Below are 17613 nucleotides of genomic sequence, written 5' to 3'. Positions count from 1 at the left end.
CATGATAGTGACTTCTGAGGGGCATCTTGACAAATACATGAATGGGATGGGAATAGTGGGATATGGTCCCCGTAGGTGTCGGGGGTTTTAATTCAAATGGGCAGCATGATTGGTGCAGGCATGGAGGGCTGAAGGGCCTATTCCTGTGATGTAATTTTCTTTGTTCCATGTTCAATGGAGAAATGTGAATCAGGTTTCTTGCATCCCGGATTTCTCTCCCTCCATTACACTTCACCTTGTGTTCTGTGTTGCAGGAAGAGACGCGGACGCCCCGGGGCCATTTGGTGTCGCGCCCCCCACTGCTGCTCCCTGCCCATCCTTCCGCAGACACTTCTGACAACTCAGAAGAAGCAGATGAAGGGACCTTCGAGGATGGCACCTTTTTGGCATCAGCTTCCACCTCACAACTCACCATCCCAGATACTCTCGCATCAGTGGGTCCAGTTAGTGGTGAGGCATCTGTGTCACTCTCTGGTGAGCAGGACACATCTAATGATGCGGGGTCCTGCCGGAGGCAAGGACTCAGCTAGCCTCAGGCTACATGCTGGGCCTCTGAGATCACTTCTCCCTCAGCTGCAGGAGCTGCAGCAACAGAGGCAGGGAATGCAAGAGGGTGTTTCGGCAACACTGGACCGATTGCAAGGCTGTTGGGAGGAGTCCCTAAGCTTTCAGGTGGACCAGCTATTGCCTGTCTTGCGTGGTTCCCAGGCTAAGATTGCAAGAGTGGTGTCCGCAGTAGAAAGCCTGGGCAAGGGATCCTCACCATGAGTGGCAGGCTCCAAGCGATGGCCAAGTCACAGCAGGCCACAACAGAATTCCAGAGGGTCACAGCGGGCCACAGCTGAGGGATTCAACAGACTTCTCGAGATTCTGCGGCCCATGGCTGAGAGGCTCGAGAGCTTGCAGGAGACCCAAGGGTACAGCGCTGAGACACAGCGGGCTACAGCAGCAGCTCTTGAGAACGTGGCCCAGTCACAGAGGGTCATGCCTGAGGGGCTGCAGAGCGTGGCCCAGTCTCAGAGGGCACTTGCTGCTGCCATTGACAGATGGGCCCCGACTCAGGTGGCCCTCACAGAGGGCTTGACCACCATGGGTAGGATGCAGGTGGTCCTCCAGGACTGGCAGGGCCAGGTGATGCCAGAGCATTTGGAGCTCACTGCAGAAGCACCACCATCCCATGGAGTGACCCAGGGGCCCACAGTGTTGAAGTGGAAACTTTCCTGCTTCTTGACTGTGATAGAAAGAGTCAACAAAATTCGTTTCGACTAAATAACTAGCCTTTATTTATGAAAGACTGCATGCAGTATTGGCTGTAAACTTGAGTTCAGAGAGCAGTTGGTACAACTTGCTAATTCCTCCTCAAGTCCGCAATTACACAAAGAATCAGTTCAGTATTTATACATAATCATTATCAGTTTGCGTGACCAGAGCATATTCAGGAATTTGATCAGTAATAGAATCATAAGCAATATCATTAATCATGGCACAACTTGCTGACCTCCTAGAACTCTTTGTCTCATCATTCATACCCTTATCTTGTCCTTTGATGTAACAGAAAAAGGTTGGTGACTCCTTCATCTCTGACCTTATCTTGTCTTGGTCATACTGGCCTAGTTTATGAGGAGTTAATCTTATCAGGCCTTTCAGAGGTCAGGCGTTTTGGAATAGCCTGACCTTCTCTGGTCTTAAGTTATGCAGAGTCAGCCTTATCAGGTCTTACAGGGGTCTGGCATTTTGAAATGGCTTGGTCAGCGTTCTTACATTGTATCAGAGAGTTGACCAATTTTCCCATCATGCCACTACTGAGTTCATACAACTTCACAACAGGAACCCCGAGGGGGGGAGGAAAGGCTCGAGCCCATGCCAAGGCCTTCCAGCCAGGAGACTGTGGCTGTGGCAACACCTTAAAACTCCCCCCTTCCTGACACCGGAGCATTTCAGGGGCAGCGGGATGAAGAGGGTGTCATGGATACGTCCCAGACACCTGGAAGCTGGCCAGGGTCCTCAAAGCCCAGGCCCTCCAGAGGACGCCCACCAAGGGCATCACAGACCACGGGGTGAGGTAGGCAGCAGGCCCCCCTCCATCTCTGATGTACATTCTGGGGAGACACTGAGACGTAGTGGTAGGCCACATAAGGTTAAGAAGTTGTCATTGCACTAAGATGGTGAAGGACATCACTAGTTAGATATTTAAGCACTTTAATGTTTCCTGTTCACATGTTTTTGTTAGCACTTATCATTTAGACACTTTTATTGTCAGCAATAAATGTTTTTTCACCACTCACCTGTGACTAATTTGTCTCAGATTGGCCTCTAACAGGAATCCTCTGAGATGGTCGCCAGAAGGATCCGTCATAGTGATGTCAGTGGGAGAGGCCCCTCAACGCTGTGTTACTGAGAAAATGAAAGCATTGTTTCCCCAGAACCCACAAGATATTCCCTCACATCCCCCACCCCACCCACCCCATGGCCCTGTCTGGAGGTTTACTGATCCCTTACCCACTATACAGATAGATGTGACCCCAGGTGCCAGCGTGCATGCAGAGCTCAGGTTCAAAGGACACTTGTGTGTGGAACTGCCGGCGTTTCCACTCCTCCTCCTATGCCCCTCTTCTGGGCGAATGGTGGCCACATCCTGCCTCCGGTGGCCATCTCCCTCTACTTCTGCGAGCGGTAAAGCCTGGGCCTCCTCAACCTGCAATTCATCCTCCTGTTCCTCCTCCTCAGCTCCAGCAGTAACAAAAAGAACAGTAAGATCAATCGGTTGCATCACAAAAGCCATCTCGTCAATCTGAAGGGGGTGGCGGATTTGGAGAAGAGGAGAGACAGATGGAGAGATTAATTATGCTTGCTCCTAGCCCAGCTACACACAGTGCTTATACTGCCCATCTACCCTACAGCCCCCCCAGCAACACAGCCCCCATCCCCCACCCCCACTGCCCCCCAGCAACACAGCCCACCCCATGCCCCCACAGGCCCCCCAGCAACACAGCACACCCCCCCTCCCAGTAACACACACCTAGAACTCATGCCTTGGTGATCATAGACCCTGCTGCTTGAAAAGTCCTGAGGCTGCAACACTGCCACTTCAAAGGGTTTCCCCCACTTGGAACAGTGCTGCATGCATTAGGACCCAGCAGCATCCCCAAGACCCAAGGTCAGTGCTGAAAATCGGACACCGTGACCAGCAATAGCCCTCCACCACCCCACAGACTCGCAGACCCCTTAGAAATCTTAGAAACCCTACAGCACAGAGAGAGGCCATTCGGCCCATCGAGTCTGCACCGACCACAATCCCACCCAGGTCCTATCCCCATATCCCTACATATTTACCCATTAATCCCTCTAACCTACGCATCCCAGGACACTAAGGGCAATTTTAGCATGGCCAATCAACCTAACCCGCACATCTTTGGACTGTGGGAGGAAACCGGAGCACCCGGAGGAAACCCATGCAGACACGAAGAGAATGTGCAAACTCCACACAGACAGTGACCCAAGCCGGGAATCGAACCCAGGTCCCTGGAGCTGTGAAGCAGCAGTGCTAACCACTGTGCTACCGTGCCGCCCTCAACCCAAAACCTCTCGACCCAAAACACAAAATGGCCACCACGAAACGACTCCCTGTCAGCTGCATGGAGCTGTCCAATGATGGGTACTTACCTCCTCACGAACCCTCACTGAAGGAGCGCCAGAAGCCAACTTTTAAAGAAGAGATGTTTTCCAGACTGATCCGGATCAGGCGAACGAGGTGGTAAAGGCAGGCGTATTCATAAATTGGGATCTGCAGCTCACTAATTGCATTGGGGTGAATGCAAAAATATTTAAATTGACATTGCGCCCGTTTTGGGCAGGTTCCCGATCGTGCTGATTTTTTTCCCTTGGTAAAATGGGAACTGACGTGAAAATGGGCACAGATCGCACTAATAGCCTCATGCCCGACTTTACCACTTTTTTGTGCCCAAAAACGGGCGGAATGTGATGCTAAAAATCCGCCCGATGTGTCCAGCTAGCGTGAAAATGGGAGAGTTCCTGATCCGTTTTTTGGGTGAGTTCACACCCAATCTTATATACTTAGTTGCTGAAAAAATGGTCTGGACCATTTCTAGCTGCTGCAGGCAGCTTTTATCAACCACCCCACCTGCAATCGCGGGGGCCTGTGGCCGGTCACAAGCCCCACAATGTACAGACATCTAGCCCCCGCTGCCTCCCCGTCCCCTGCTGTCCAAACCGATCAGATTCTTCGCCAGAGAGATCCTCTCCCAGCAAGGCCATAAAGGCAGGCGAGCCCAGACGATTGAGATGAATAAGTATATAAATGTATTTAAATAAATTAGTCAGCCTCTCGCCCATTTCTGGCAAGAGGCTGACCTCACTAGAACTCCGGCTCTCGTAAAATCTCAAGAGCTGAGAAATCGGGCCGTTCCTGATTTCTCGGCTCTCGCGCAATTTTACTGACTCATTCCAACCATCAATGGGTGCGGCGAGCCAGTAAAATCCTGGCCGTTTACTCCGTTCCTCTCTCCACAGACCCTACCTGGCCTGCTGAGTATTCCCAGCAATTTCTGTTGCTATTTCAAATGACCTAATGGTTGTAAAGCACTTTGGGACATCTTGAGGGTAGGAAGGATCCTAAATTCAAGTCCATCTTACTATCTTACAACCTTCCCCTTCATTCCATTTGTCAGGTATGGCATTGTTCAATATAGTGTACAAACATGTCTCAGCCCCAAGACAATTTGAATTAAATTTAAAATAGATTTCTCTCTGTTTCAGTGGTTCAGGTGGATAGTTAAAGTCTATTGATTCTATTCAAGTGGTTGTTAGTTTGGCCATATGTGAAAAACCTGACAGGTACAGATTGCCTGGTCTTCCTATAGCCTGTCCAATTTTTCTTTCAATTGATGCTTCGATAAATATTGGTTGAAGCATCAATTGAAAGAAAAATATTTATCGTAAACCAATACCATCACAATAAAGTTTATTTATTAGTGTCACAAGTAGGCTTACATTAACACTGCAGTGAAGTTACTGTAACAATTCCCGAGTCACCACACTCCAGCGCCTGTTTGGCTACACTGAAGAAGAATTTAACATGGCCAATGCACTTAACAGTCTTTTGGACTGTGGGAGGAAACCAGAGCACCGGGGAGAACGTGCAGACTCCGCACACACAGTGACCTAAGCCTGGAATCGAACCTGTGTCCGTGGCAGCAGCACTAACAATTGTGCCACCATGCATCCAACATCATAATACCAGATCAGCTGGTCATTCATTTCATTGATATCATAGAATGGCTGTCACATTTTGCCTGCATTCAATAATAATTATTTTGAAATAGTTCAGGATATTTGAATAAGACAAGGTTTAAGTCCCAGTATTATAAGCTCAGAAGAACTTTCCCTACTTTACCATAGAATCATAGAATCCCTAGTGCAGAAAAAAAAGACACTGGGTCAATAACACATATTGTTCCTGCCTCCTCCCACTTTTCCAAGGGACAGGTTGTGTGTGATGTTAGTAACCCACCCAGAAAGACAAGATGCCAATTGAACAAGTACTGAGGAAACTACCATATCTCTTCCCACAGCAACGGTAGTTTAGCAGCAGTACAAAGTATCTGGAACTCTTTAACTCAGAGGAGGCAAGTTTTTTAATACTTTTATCTGACTTCACTAGCAAAGCCAGCATTTATTGTCCATCGCTAATAGTCCTTGAGAAGGTGGTGGTGAGCCGCTTTCCTGAACCACTGTGGCTCATGTGGTGTAGGTACACCCACAGCGTAGTTGGGAAGGGATTCCAGGATTTTAACTGAGTGACAGTGAAGGAGCAGCAATATAGTTCCAAATCAGGATGATGTGTGGCTTGGGGCTGAACTTGCAGATGGTGATGTTCTCATGTATCTGCTGCCCTTGTCCCTCTGGGTAATTGATGTCGCAGGTTTGGAAGGTGCTGTTGAACGAGCTTAAGTGAGTTGCTGCAATGCATTTTGTGGATAGCACACAGTGTGTTGGTGGTGGAGGTAGTGAATGTTGAAGATGATGAGTGGAATGCCAATAAAGTTGCTCTGGCCTAATAGTGCTGAGCTTCATGAGTGTTGTTGGACCTGCACTCATCCAGGCAAGTGGAGACTATTCCATCACACCCCTGACTTGTACCTTGTAGATGATGGACAGGCTTTCGGGAGTCAGAAGGTGAGTGAATTCCCAGCGTTTGGCCTGCTCTTGTAGCCACAATATTCATATGTCTGGTCTAATTCAGTTTCTGGTCAATAATAACTCCCAAGATGTTGAGAGTGGGGCATTCAGTAATGGTAATTATATAAAGTGGGGAACGGTTGGATTCTCTCTTGTTGGAGATGGTCATGGCCTGGTACTTGTGTAGTATGCATGTTACTTACCACTTACCTTCAACAACCACAAGCATTTTCATTTGTGCTACGTATAACTCCAACCAGTGAAGAGTTTTCCCTCTTATTCCCATTGCCTCCAGTTTTGCTAGGGCTCCTTAGTGCCCCACATAGCCAAATTCTGTCTTGATGTCAAGGTCAGTCACTCTCAGCTGACCTCTTGAGTTCAGCTCTTTTGTCCATTTTTGAACTAAGGCTGTAATGAGGTCAGGAGTGAAGTAGCCCTCGTGGAATCCAAATTGGACATCAGTGAGCATGTTATTGCTGAGTAAGTACCGCTCGATAGCACTGTTAATGGCACCTTTCATCATTTTGGTGATAATCAAGAATAGACTGATAGAGCAATAATTGGCCAGGTTGGATTTGTCAGGCATTCTTGGACAATTTTCCACGTTGCCGGATTGAAGTCTGTGTTGTAGCTATACTGGGAAAGGTTGGCAAGAGGTTTGGCTAATTCTGGACAACATGTCATTGATGAAGACGAACATCTCGCCAAGGCCATCCCCACACCCCCACTTCTTGCCTTCAAACAACCGCACAACCTCAAACAGACCATTGTCCGCAGCAAACTACCCAGCCTTCAGGAGAACAGTGACCAAGACACCACACAACCCTGCCACAGCAACCTCTGCAAGACGTGCCGGATCATCGACACAGATGCCATCATCTCACGTGAGAACACCATCCACCAGGTACACGGTACATACTCTTGCAACTCGGCCAACGTTGTCTACCTGATACGCTGCAAGAAAGGATGTCCCGAGGCATGGTACATTGGGGAAACTATGCAGACGCTGCGACAACGGATGAATGAACACCGCTCGACAATCACCAGGCAAGACTGTTCTCTTCCTGTTGGGGAGCACTTCAGCGGTCACGGGCATTCGGCCTCTGATATTCGGGTAAGCGTTCTCCAAGGCGGCCTTCGCGACACACGACAGCGCAGAGTCGCGGAGCAGAAACTGATAGCCAGGTTCCGCACACACAAGGATGGCCTCAACCGGGATATTGGGTTTATGTCACACTATTTCACATAAATATTTCTGCTTTTTTCCTCCTGAGTCTTTATCATGCGATCCTAGAATCAGAATTTATGTCACACTATTTGTAACTCCCACAGTTGCGTGGACCTGCAGAGTTTCACTGGCTGTCTTGTCTGGAGACAATACACATCTTTTTAGCCTGTCTTGATGCTCTCTCCACTCCCATTGTTTTGTTTCTTAAAGACTGGATTAGTTGTAAGTATTCGCATTCCAACCATTATTCATGTAAATTGAGTCTGTGTCTTATAAGTTCTGTTTGTGAACAGAATTCCCACTCACCTGAAGAAGGGGCTCAGAGCCTCGAAAGCTTGTGTGGCTTTTGCTACCAAATAAACCTGTTGGACTTTAACCTGGTGTTGTTAAACTTCTTACTGTAATTCTGGAGCACAGGTCTTCAGTATTTCACAGAGATAAAATGTCACCCTATATTTTTATGAAACACATATGCTATGGCTACATTGTAAAATTTTAAAAATTACACAAAGACTTTAAAAAAGCTGAAGCTATGTTTGCCTGTATCGCTAAATAAAGGAACTTTCTGGCAATATCAGAGCAGCTGATCATCCCTGAAGAGATGCTAATAATCCTTGTGACTGCAGAGATCACATTCAAAGGGAATTATACAAATGCCATCTGCATTTCCTATGCTAGGCCTGGTCAATGGAGTCTACCAGTCTGCTAGGCCAAAAGACCCGTCACCTTTCCTTTCAAATTCTAAATGGTTAACATGTTACCAATCTCAAGAATCCAGACAAAGGAATATACATAATTTGTCAAAGCCACAGTGCACAGGTGGGATTCATGTGACGTGATCCCCTAGCTGGACGAAGCTGTAATCCTGCCTTATTGTACTGCTGGTCAGTCTACCAATTTCCATCTAGCAAGTGGCAACTCAGAAAGAAGGCTCTGTCCAGTTTTGAATACATGGCTTCCCATTTGCACTCTTCCCACTGGGATTTCTGAACTTCTCTTTCTGTGCCTACAAGACTAATTCATCTCTACGTGCCTGATGAAAGAGCAGTACTCTGAAAGCTCGTGATTCCAAATAAACCTGTTGGACTTTAACCTCATGTTAGAACATAGAACAGTACAGCACAGAACAGGCCCTTTGGCCCACGATGTTGTGCCGAGCTTTATCTGAAACCAAGATCAAGCTATCCCACTCCCTATCATCCTGGTGTGCTCCATGTGCCTATCCAATAACCGCTTAAATGTTCCTAAAGTGTCTGACTCCACTATCACTGCAGGCAGTCCATTCCACACCCAAACACTCTCTGCGTAAAGAACCTACCTCTGATATCCTTCCTGTATCTCCCACCACGAACCCTATAGTTATGCCCCCTTGTAATAGCTCCATCCACCCGAGGAAATAGTCTTTGAACGTTCACTCTATCTATCCCCTTCATCATTTTATAAACCTCTATTAAGTCTCCCCTCAGCCTCCTCCGCTCCAGAGAGAACAGCTCTAGCTCCCTCAACCTTTCCTCATAAGACCTACCCTCCAAACCAGGCAGCATCCTGGTAAATCTCCTCTGCACTCTTTCCAGTGCTTCCACATCCTTCTTATAGTGAGGTGACCAGAACTGCACACAATATTCCAAATGTAGTCTCACCAAGGTACTGTACAGTTGCAGCATAACCCCACGGCTCTTAAACTCCAACCCCCTGTTAATAAAAGCTAACACACTATAGGCCTTCTTCACAGCTCTATCCACTTGAGTGGCAACCTTTAGAGATCTGTGGATATGAAGCCCAAGATCTCTCTGTTCCTCCACAGTCTTCAGAACCCTACCTTTGACCCTGTAATCCACATTTAAATTAGTCCTACCAAAATGAATCACCTCACATTTATCAGGGTTAAACTCCATTTGCCATTTTTCAGCCCAGCTTTGCATCCTATCTATGTCTCTTTGCAGCCTACAACAGCCCTCCACCTCATACACTACTCCACCAATCTTGGTGTCATCAGCAAACTTACTGATCCACCCTTCAGCCCCCTCCTCTAAGTCATTAATAAAAATCACAAAGAGCAGAGGACAAAGCACTGATCTCTGCAGCACTCCGCTAGCAACCTGCCTCCAATCCGAAAATTTTCCATCGACCACCACCCTCTGTCTTCGATCAGACAGCCAGTTACCTATCCAATCGGCCAACTTTCCCTCTATCCCACACCTCCTCACTTTCATCATAAGCCGACCATGGGGGACCTTATCAAACGCCTTACTAAAATCCATGTATATGACATCAACTGCCCTACCTTCATCAAAACACTTAGTTACCTCCTCAAAAAATTCTATCAAATTTGTGAGGCACGACTTGTCCTTCACGAATCCGTGCTGACTATCCCGGATTAATCTGCATCTTTCTAAATGGTTGTAACTCCCATCTCTAAGGACCTTTTCCATCAAATTACCAACCACCGAAGTAAGACTAACCGGACTATAATTACCAGGGTCATTTCTATTCCCTTTCTTAAACAGAGGAACAACATTCGCCATTCTCCATTCCTCTGGCACCATCCCCGTGGACAGCGAGGACCCAAAGATCAAAGCCAAAGGCTCTGCATTCTCATCCCTTGCCTCCCAAAGAATCCTAGGATACATTTCATCAGGCCCAGGGGACTTATCGACCTTCAGTTTATTCAAAACTGCCAGGACATCCTCCCTCCGAACATCTATTTCCTCCAGCCTATTAGCCTGTAACACCTTCTCTTCCTCAAAAACATGGCCCCTCTCCTTGGTGAACACTGAAGAAAAGTATTCATTCATCACCTCGCCTATCTCTACTGACTCCATACACAAGTTCCCACTACTGTCCTTGACCGGCCCTAACCTCACCCTGGTCATTCTTTTATTCCTCACATAAGAGTAAAAAGCCTTGGGGTTTTCCTTGATCCGACCCGCCAAGGACTTCTCATGTCCCCTCCTAGCTCTCCTAAGCCCCTTTTTCAGCTCATTCCTTGCTAACTTGTAACCCTCAATCGAGCCATCTGAACCTTGTTTCCTCATCCCTACATAAGCTTCCCTCTTCCTTTTCACAAGACATTCCACCTCTTTCGTGAACCATGGTTCCCTCACTCGGCCATTTCCTCCCTGTCTGACAGGGACATACCTATCAAGGACATTCAGTATTTTTTCCTTGAAAAAGCTCCACTTTTCAGTAGTTCCTTTCTCTGACAGTTTCTGTTCCCAACTTATGCCCCCTAATTCTTGCCTAATCGCATCATAATTACCTCTCCCCCAATTGTAAGCCTTGCCCTGCCGTACGGCCCTATCCCTCTCCATTGCAATAACAAAAGACACCGAATTGTGGTCACTATCTCCAAAGTGCTCTCCCACAACCAAATCTAACATTTGGCCCGGTTCATTTCCCAGTACCAAATCCAATGTGGCCTCACCTCTTGTCGGCCTATCCACATATTGTGTCAGGAAACCCTCCTGCACACACTGCACAAAAACTGCCCCATCCAAACTATTTGACCTACAAAGGTTCCAATCAATATTTGGAAAGTTAAAGTCCCCCATGACAACTACCCTGTGACCCCCACACATATCCATAATCTGCTTAGCAATTTCTTCCTCCACATCTCTATTACTATTTGGGGGCCTATAGTAAACTCCTAACAATGTGACCGCTCCTTTCCTATTTCTAACCTCAGCCCATATTACCTCAGTGTGCAGATCCCCCTCGAAGTGCCTTTCTGCAGCCGTTAAACTATCCTTGATTAACAATGCCACTCCTCCACCTCTTTTACCAGCTTCCCTACACTTAGTGAAACATCTATACCCCGGAACGTCCAACAACCATTCTACCCATGTCTCCGTAATGGCCACAACATCGTAGTCCCAAGTACCAATCCACGCCCCAAGTTCATCTACCTTGTTCCGGATGCTCCTTGCATTGAAGTAGACACACTTCAACCCACCTTCCTGTCTACCGGTACTGGTGTTGTGAGACTTCTTACTGTGCCCACCCCAGTCCAATAGACTAATGGGACTGAAGGTGGATAAGTCCCCGGGTCCGGATGGAATGCATCCCAGGGTATTGAAAGAAATGTCAGAGGTAATAGTGGATGCGTTAGTGATTATTTATCAAAACTCGTTGCATTCTGGGGTAGTGCCGGTTGATTGGAAAACGGCTAATGTTACGCCGCTGTTTAAAAAAGGAAGGAGACAAAAGGCGGGTAACTATAGGCCGGTCAGCTTAACGTCTGTAGTAGGGAAAATGCTGGAATCCATTATTAAAGAGGAGATAGCAGGGCATCTGGATAGAAATGGTTCGATCAATCAGACGCAGCATGGATTCATGAGGGGAAAGTCGTGCTTGACGAACATGTTGGATTTTTATGAAGATGTGACTAGGGCGGTTGATGGAGGAGAACCGGTGGATGCGGTGTTTTTGGATTTCCAAAAGGCGTTTGATAAGGTGCCCCATAAAAGGCTACTGAAGAAGATTAGGGCACACGGAGTTGGGGGTAGTGTGTTAAAGTGGATTGGGGGGCCAGGAGATGGAAGAAGCTGATATAAACCACTCAGGACTTTTCATGTGATGAAGATTCCTTTCTAGTGACAAGGGGATCCATCACATTTACAAGCATTTTGCTCCTGATTTTAATCTGCTTGCTGCTGAATATGTGAAAATACAGAATTGACTGAGATCAAATGGTGCATGTGTAACATATGGATAGATGGTTACCAGACTGCTTGGGTATGTTAATGTGGTGGGAGTGAGGGGGTGAGTAGGGCAGTGATCAGTATGTATAATTACTTTAGGCTAGTTTGATTGACTAACTGCAGCAATGTGATGTGCTGTTTTTGTGTTGGTCCACCCCATTTTCCTCTTCCTCCTCCTCAGCATTGGAATCCTCATCACATGAAGAGTTCTGAGTGTCTTATATCTTCTGCATCTCTAGTTCTCACTGCTGCACGATGTGTAACAGAATACAGCAGATCATGATTATCCTGGAGACTCTTGCTGGTGAATAGTGAAGGGCAGCTCCAGATCTGGCCGTGAATCTGCAAGTAACTTATGCATGTCGATAGCTTGCTCGATGACCCACTGGTGGGGGTTCCTTAGTGATGTCATCAACCAGGTTTGAATGATATAAACTTTGTCACCAAGTAGCGATCCTTTCAGGTTGTTTCCAGATCTGAACTTGCGAGGGATGTTGGACTGGAAACATCATGATAGCTCACAGGGAAGCTATGACCTTTGTTCTCTCACAACCTGCCACAAACTCCAGTCTGGTGGCTAGGAAACCATCTTTATGGTGGGGACCAAATAAAATGACTTCTGTAATAATTTCCATTGGAGGAAATTTGTTTTCATCCAGTTTTGGATGACTGTCAAGCAGTATGGCCAATCAGAGACAGGGGAAAGGCTGAGATAGGTGGTGATGAGGTGGAGTTGGGTGACATTGGTGTACATGTGGAATCTGACCTGTTTTACAGATGATGTCACAAGGCGCAGTATGTAAATGAGAAATAGGAGGGGCCAAGGATAAACCCTTGGGACACACCAGAGGTAACACTAGGAAAATAAGCTACTGTAGGTGATTCTATAGAAATAAAGAAAGTAGGAGCAGTGAGCCATTCAGCCCTTCAAACTTGCTCCACCTTTCACTATGATCATGGCTGATCATCCAACTCAATTGCCTGATCCCTCTTCCCCCCCTTTGATCCTTTGATTCCCTTCACCCCCAAGGGTCATATCTAACTCCTTGGAAACAGTGGACAGCGATAGGAAGGGGGTGGTCTTCCAGGGGGGTCTGCCTCCCGGGGGGGGCGTCTGCCTCCAATGGGGAGGGGGTCTGCTGAGGTAGGGGGGTGGTGGGGGGATCATCACTGCTGGAGTGGGGAAGAGACTGGGGAACGGGGAGCTCCGGGACAGGTGGAAGGTCGGGGCTGACCTGGGAATGGTCGTGGGGGCCGCAATCGGGTGGTGGGAGGGTTGGGGGGGGCAGCATTGCGAGGGTCCCGGGCTAGCCAGCGATCGAGCAGATAAGAAAACGGGAGGCATGACAGATTGTAACTGTCAGATTCCAGCGTGAATAGGCCCCGCCCCCCCAAGCATTTAATTATATTCACGATTGTGACCTCTGCAGAGCACAGAGTGTGGGAGATTTGTGTCTGAACTCCCACTGAAAAACAATCGTGATTTACACCAGTTTTCCCGTGAATTCAGTACTTAGAACTTTTTTGGGAGAATCGGGCCCACATTGTTCTGACCTTAACTGCTTTCTGTGCCAGCAAATTCCACACGCTTACCACTCTCTGGGTGAAGAAATTTCTCCTCATCCCACTCCTAAACAGTTTACCCCCATATCCTTCGACAATGACCCCAGGTTCTGAAACCCCCATCATCGGGAACATCCTTCCTGCATCTACTGTGTCTAGTCCTATTAGAATCTTATCGGTTTCTATGAGATCCCCTCTCATTCTTCTAAATTCCAGCGAATAAAATCCGAACTGACTCAATCTCTTCTCAGGGCGGCACGGTAGCACAGTGGTTAGCACTGCTGCTTCACAGCTCCAGGGTCCCGGGTTCGATTCCTGGCTCGGGTCACTGTCTGTGTGGAGTTTGCACATTCTCCTCGTGTCTGCGTGGGTTTCCTCCGGGTGCTCCGGTTTCCTCCCACAGTCCAAAGATGTGCGGGTTAGGTTGATTGGCCAGGTTAAAAAATTGCCCCTTAGAGTCTTGGGATGTGTAGGTTAGCGGGTAAAATATGTGGGGGTAGGGCCTGGGTGGGATTGTGGTCGGTGCAGACTCGATGGGCCGAATGGCCTCCTTCTGCACTGTAGGGTTTCTATGATTTCTTTCTTTCTATGATTTCATACGTCAGTTCCGCCTTCCCAGGTAACAGAATGGTAAATGTACATTCTCTGCACTGTCTCTATAGCAAGAACATTCTTCTTCAGATAAAGAGACCAAAATTGCACATGTTATTCCAGTTGTGGCCTCACCAAGGCCCTATATAACTGCATCAAGACATCCCTGCTCCTGTACTCAAATCTTCTTGCTATGAAAGCCAACATTGTGGTGGACTTCAGTTGTGTGTTTGTTATGCCTGGACACATCCCCTGCCGGCTCGGCTCCTCCCCTTGTCACCTAGTATAAAGGTGGCTGTCTCCTCCCCCTTGTTCAGTTCGGGTCGGTTACCTGTTGGGATGTGCTCCTGATTCTGTTATGAATAAAAGCCTACAGTTGTATTGGCACACAAGTAGTCTTTTGCCTAATTGATAGCACATCAACTTTATTCATAACATTTGACCGACATGGAGCAGCTTTTAAAACCCGACAAGTTAACATTAGACCCTCAAGAGGTCGGAGTTTCTGATAAATTTGACCATTGGCCGGACTGCTTTGAAGCATTCATTGACGCCACTGCGGTCGTCAACTCTGACGGCGATAAGCTCCACTTGCTCCGCGCCCAGGTAAGCGATGCAGTCTACAGTATCTTCCGGTACGCTACTACATACGTGGACGCTATAGAACTCTTAAAAGGGCAGTTTTGAAAGAGCCCTAACGTGGTCTACGCCAGACATCTCTTGGCTACTCGCAAGCAGCAGCCAGGAGAATCGTGCCCCCAATTTCTGCGCCCCTGCGGGTCTGAGCTCGAGCTTGCGGTTGTAAGGCTGTTTCAGCAGCTCAGAACACGGAGGACCTGATCCGGAACGCCTACGTTGCGGGTGTTGAGTCTACTTACATTCGGCAGCGTCTGCTTGAACAGGATGGCCTGGATCTCCAGAAAACGGCCACGATGGCTGAATCGCTAGAAGCGGCCTCCCACAATCTCGGGGCCTACCCCGCATCCCGTTCCAGCGACGGTTCCACCGTGACGGCTGTTCCAGCGGGGCCCAAATGCGACTTTTGCGGCCTATCCAAGCATCCTCGGCGTTGCTGCCCGGCGAAGGATGTGATCTGCTCCGGATGCGCTAAGCTAGGCCACTTCGTCAAAGTCTGCCGGGCGAAGCCGATCGCGAAGCCTCGTGGCGCCATGTGTGTTCTGCGGGAGCAGCCATCTTTAATGCAGTCAGCGGCTGCGCGTGAATCGCCATCTTTGATGCAGTCGCCGGATGCGCGGGTGTCGCCATCTTTGATGCAGTCAGCGGATGCGCGGGAATCGCCATCTTTGATGCCATCATCAAGGCGCGCCGAGCGGGAAACTTTATCCGTGACGTCATCAGACGCGGACGAAGATGGATTCTTACTGGATTCAACGGTGGCATCGATTTGCCTGGACCAGTCACAGCCTCACCAACTCTCCAAGTCAATAATGGAGATCAAAGTAAATGACATAGAACATAGAACATAGAACAGTACAGCACAGAACAGGCCCTTCGGCCCACGATGTTGTGCCGAGCTTTATCTGAAACCAAGATCAAGCTATCCCACTCCCTACGATCCTGGTGTGCTCCATGTGCCTATCCAATAACCGCTTAAATGTTCCTAAAGTGTCTGACTCCACTATCACTGCAGGCAGTCCATTCCACACCCCAACCACTCTCTGCGTAAAGAACCTACCTCTGATATCCTTCCTATATCTCCCACCACGAACCCTGTAGTTATGCCCCCTTGTAATAGCTCCATCCACCCGAGGAAATAGTCTTTCAACGTTCACTCTATCTATCCCCTTCATCCCCCCTTCATGACCATGCAGAAAACTGCCTGTTCGACTGCGGGAGCACAGAAAGTTTTATACACCCTCGCACAGTGCGTCGATATGCCCTTCCCGTGCGACCCTGGAGCCAGACCATCTCCATGGCTTCGAATTCCCACTCAGTGGAGGTCCTTGGGTGCTGTGTGGTGACTCTGACGGTACAGGGCACAGTCTACGAGCGTTTTCGGCTCCTCATGCTGCCGCGGCTCTGTGCAGCTGTACTGCTGGGGTTAGATTTCCTCACCCATCATAGGAGCGTCACCCTGCAGTATGATGGCCCTTATCCCCCGCTCTCTGTCTGCAAGGCGCCATCACTGCAGCGCCCACCGCGCACCACCTGCAGTCTCTCGACCCTCAAGATTACCCCCCCTCCTTTATTCGATAATCTCACCCCGGATTGCAGGCCTATAGCCACCAAAAGTAGGCGCTATAGTGCAGAAGACCGGGCCTTCATTCGGTCCGAAGTACAACGTTTGCTCAAGGAAGGGATTATCCAGACCAGCACCAGCCCCTGGAGGGCGCAGGTGGTCGTAGTTAAATCGGGGGAGAAACACCGCATGGTGATTGACTACAGCCAGACCATAAACAGGTATACGCAACTAGATGCGTACCCTCTTCCCCACATCGTGGACATAGTCAACCGCATCACGCACTATAGGGTTTTCTCTACGATTAATTTAAAATCGGCTTACCACCAGCTCCCTATCCGCTTGGAGGATCGCCCATATACTGCCTTTGAGGCGGACGGTCGCCTCTACCAGTTCCTCCGAGTCCCCTTTGGTGTCACCAATGGGGTCTCAGTCTTCCAGCGGGCCATGGATCAAATGGTGGACCAGCACGGGCTACGGGCCACTTTCCCGTGTCTGGATAACGTCACCATCTGCAGCCATGACCTGCAGGACCATGATGCCAACCTACAAAAATTCCTCCATACGGCCACTCTCCTGAATCTGACATATAATGAGGCGAAGTGTGTCTTTCGGACATGCCGCCTCGCCATCCTTGGGTACGTGGTAGAAAATGGTGTCCTTGGTCCCGACCCAGCCTGTATGCGTCCCCTTATGCAGCTTCCCCTCCCTACTACTCTCAAAGCACTGAGGAGATGCCTGGGCTTCTTCTACTATGTCCAGTGGGTTCCCCGTTACGCGGATAAAGCCCGTCCGCTCCTAAAATCGACCTCTTTTCCCCTGGCGGAGGAGGCCCGTCGGGCCTTCGACGACATCAAAGCGGACATCGCGAAGGCCGCGATGCATGCTGTGGATGAATCCATCCCATTCCAAGTGGAAAGTGATGCGTCTGACTTTGTCCTAGCCGCCACCCTTAACCAAAGGGGCCGTCCGGTGGCCTTTTTTTCCCGGGCCCTACAAGGCCCTGAAATTCGACGCTCCTTGGTTGAGAAGGAGGCCCAGGCCATCGTGGAAGCAGTCCGGCACTGGCGCCATTATCTTGCGGGCCAACGGTTCACTTTAATTATGGACCAGCGGTCCGTTGTCTTCCTGTT

This window comes from Mustelus asterias, chromosome 1 (assembly GCF_964213995.1).
Source record: "Mustelus asterias chromosome 1, sMusAst1.hap1.1, whole genome shotgun sequence".
Classification (NCBI taxonomy): Eukaryota; Metazoa; Chordata; class Chondrichthyes; order Carcharhiniformes; family Triakidae; genus Mustelus; species Mustelus asterias.
Note: the sequence above shows the minus strand (reverse complement) of the source record.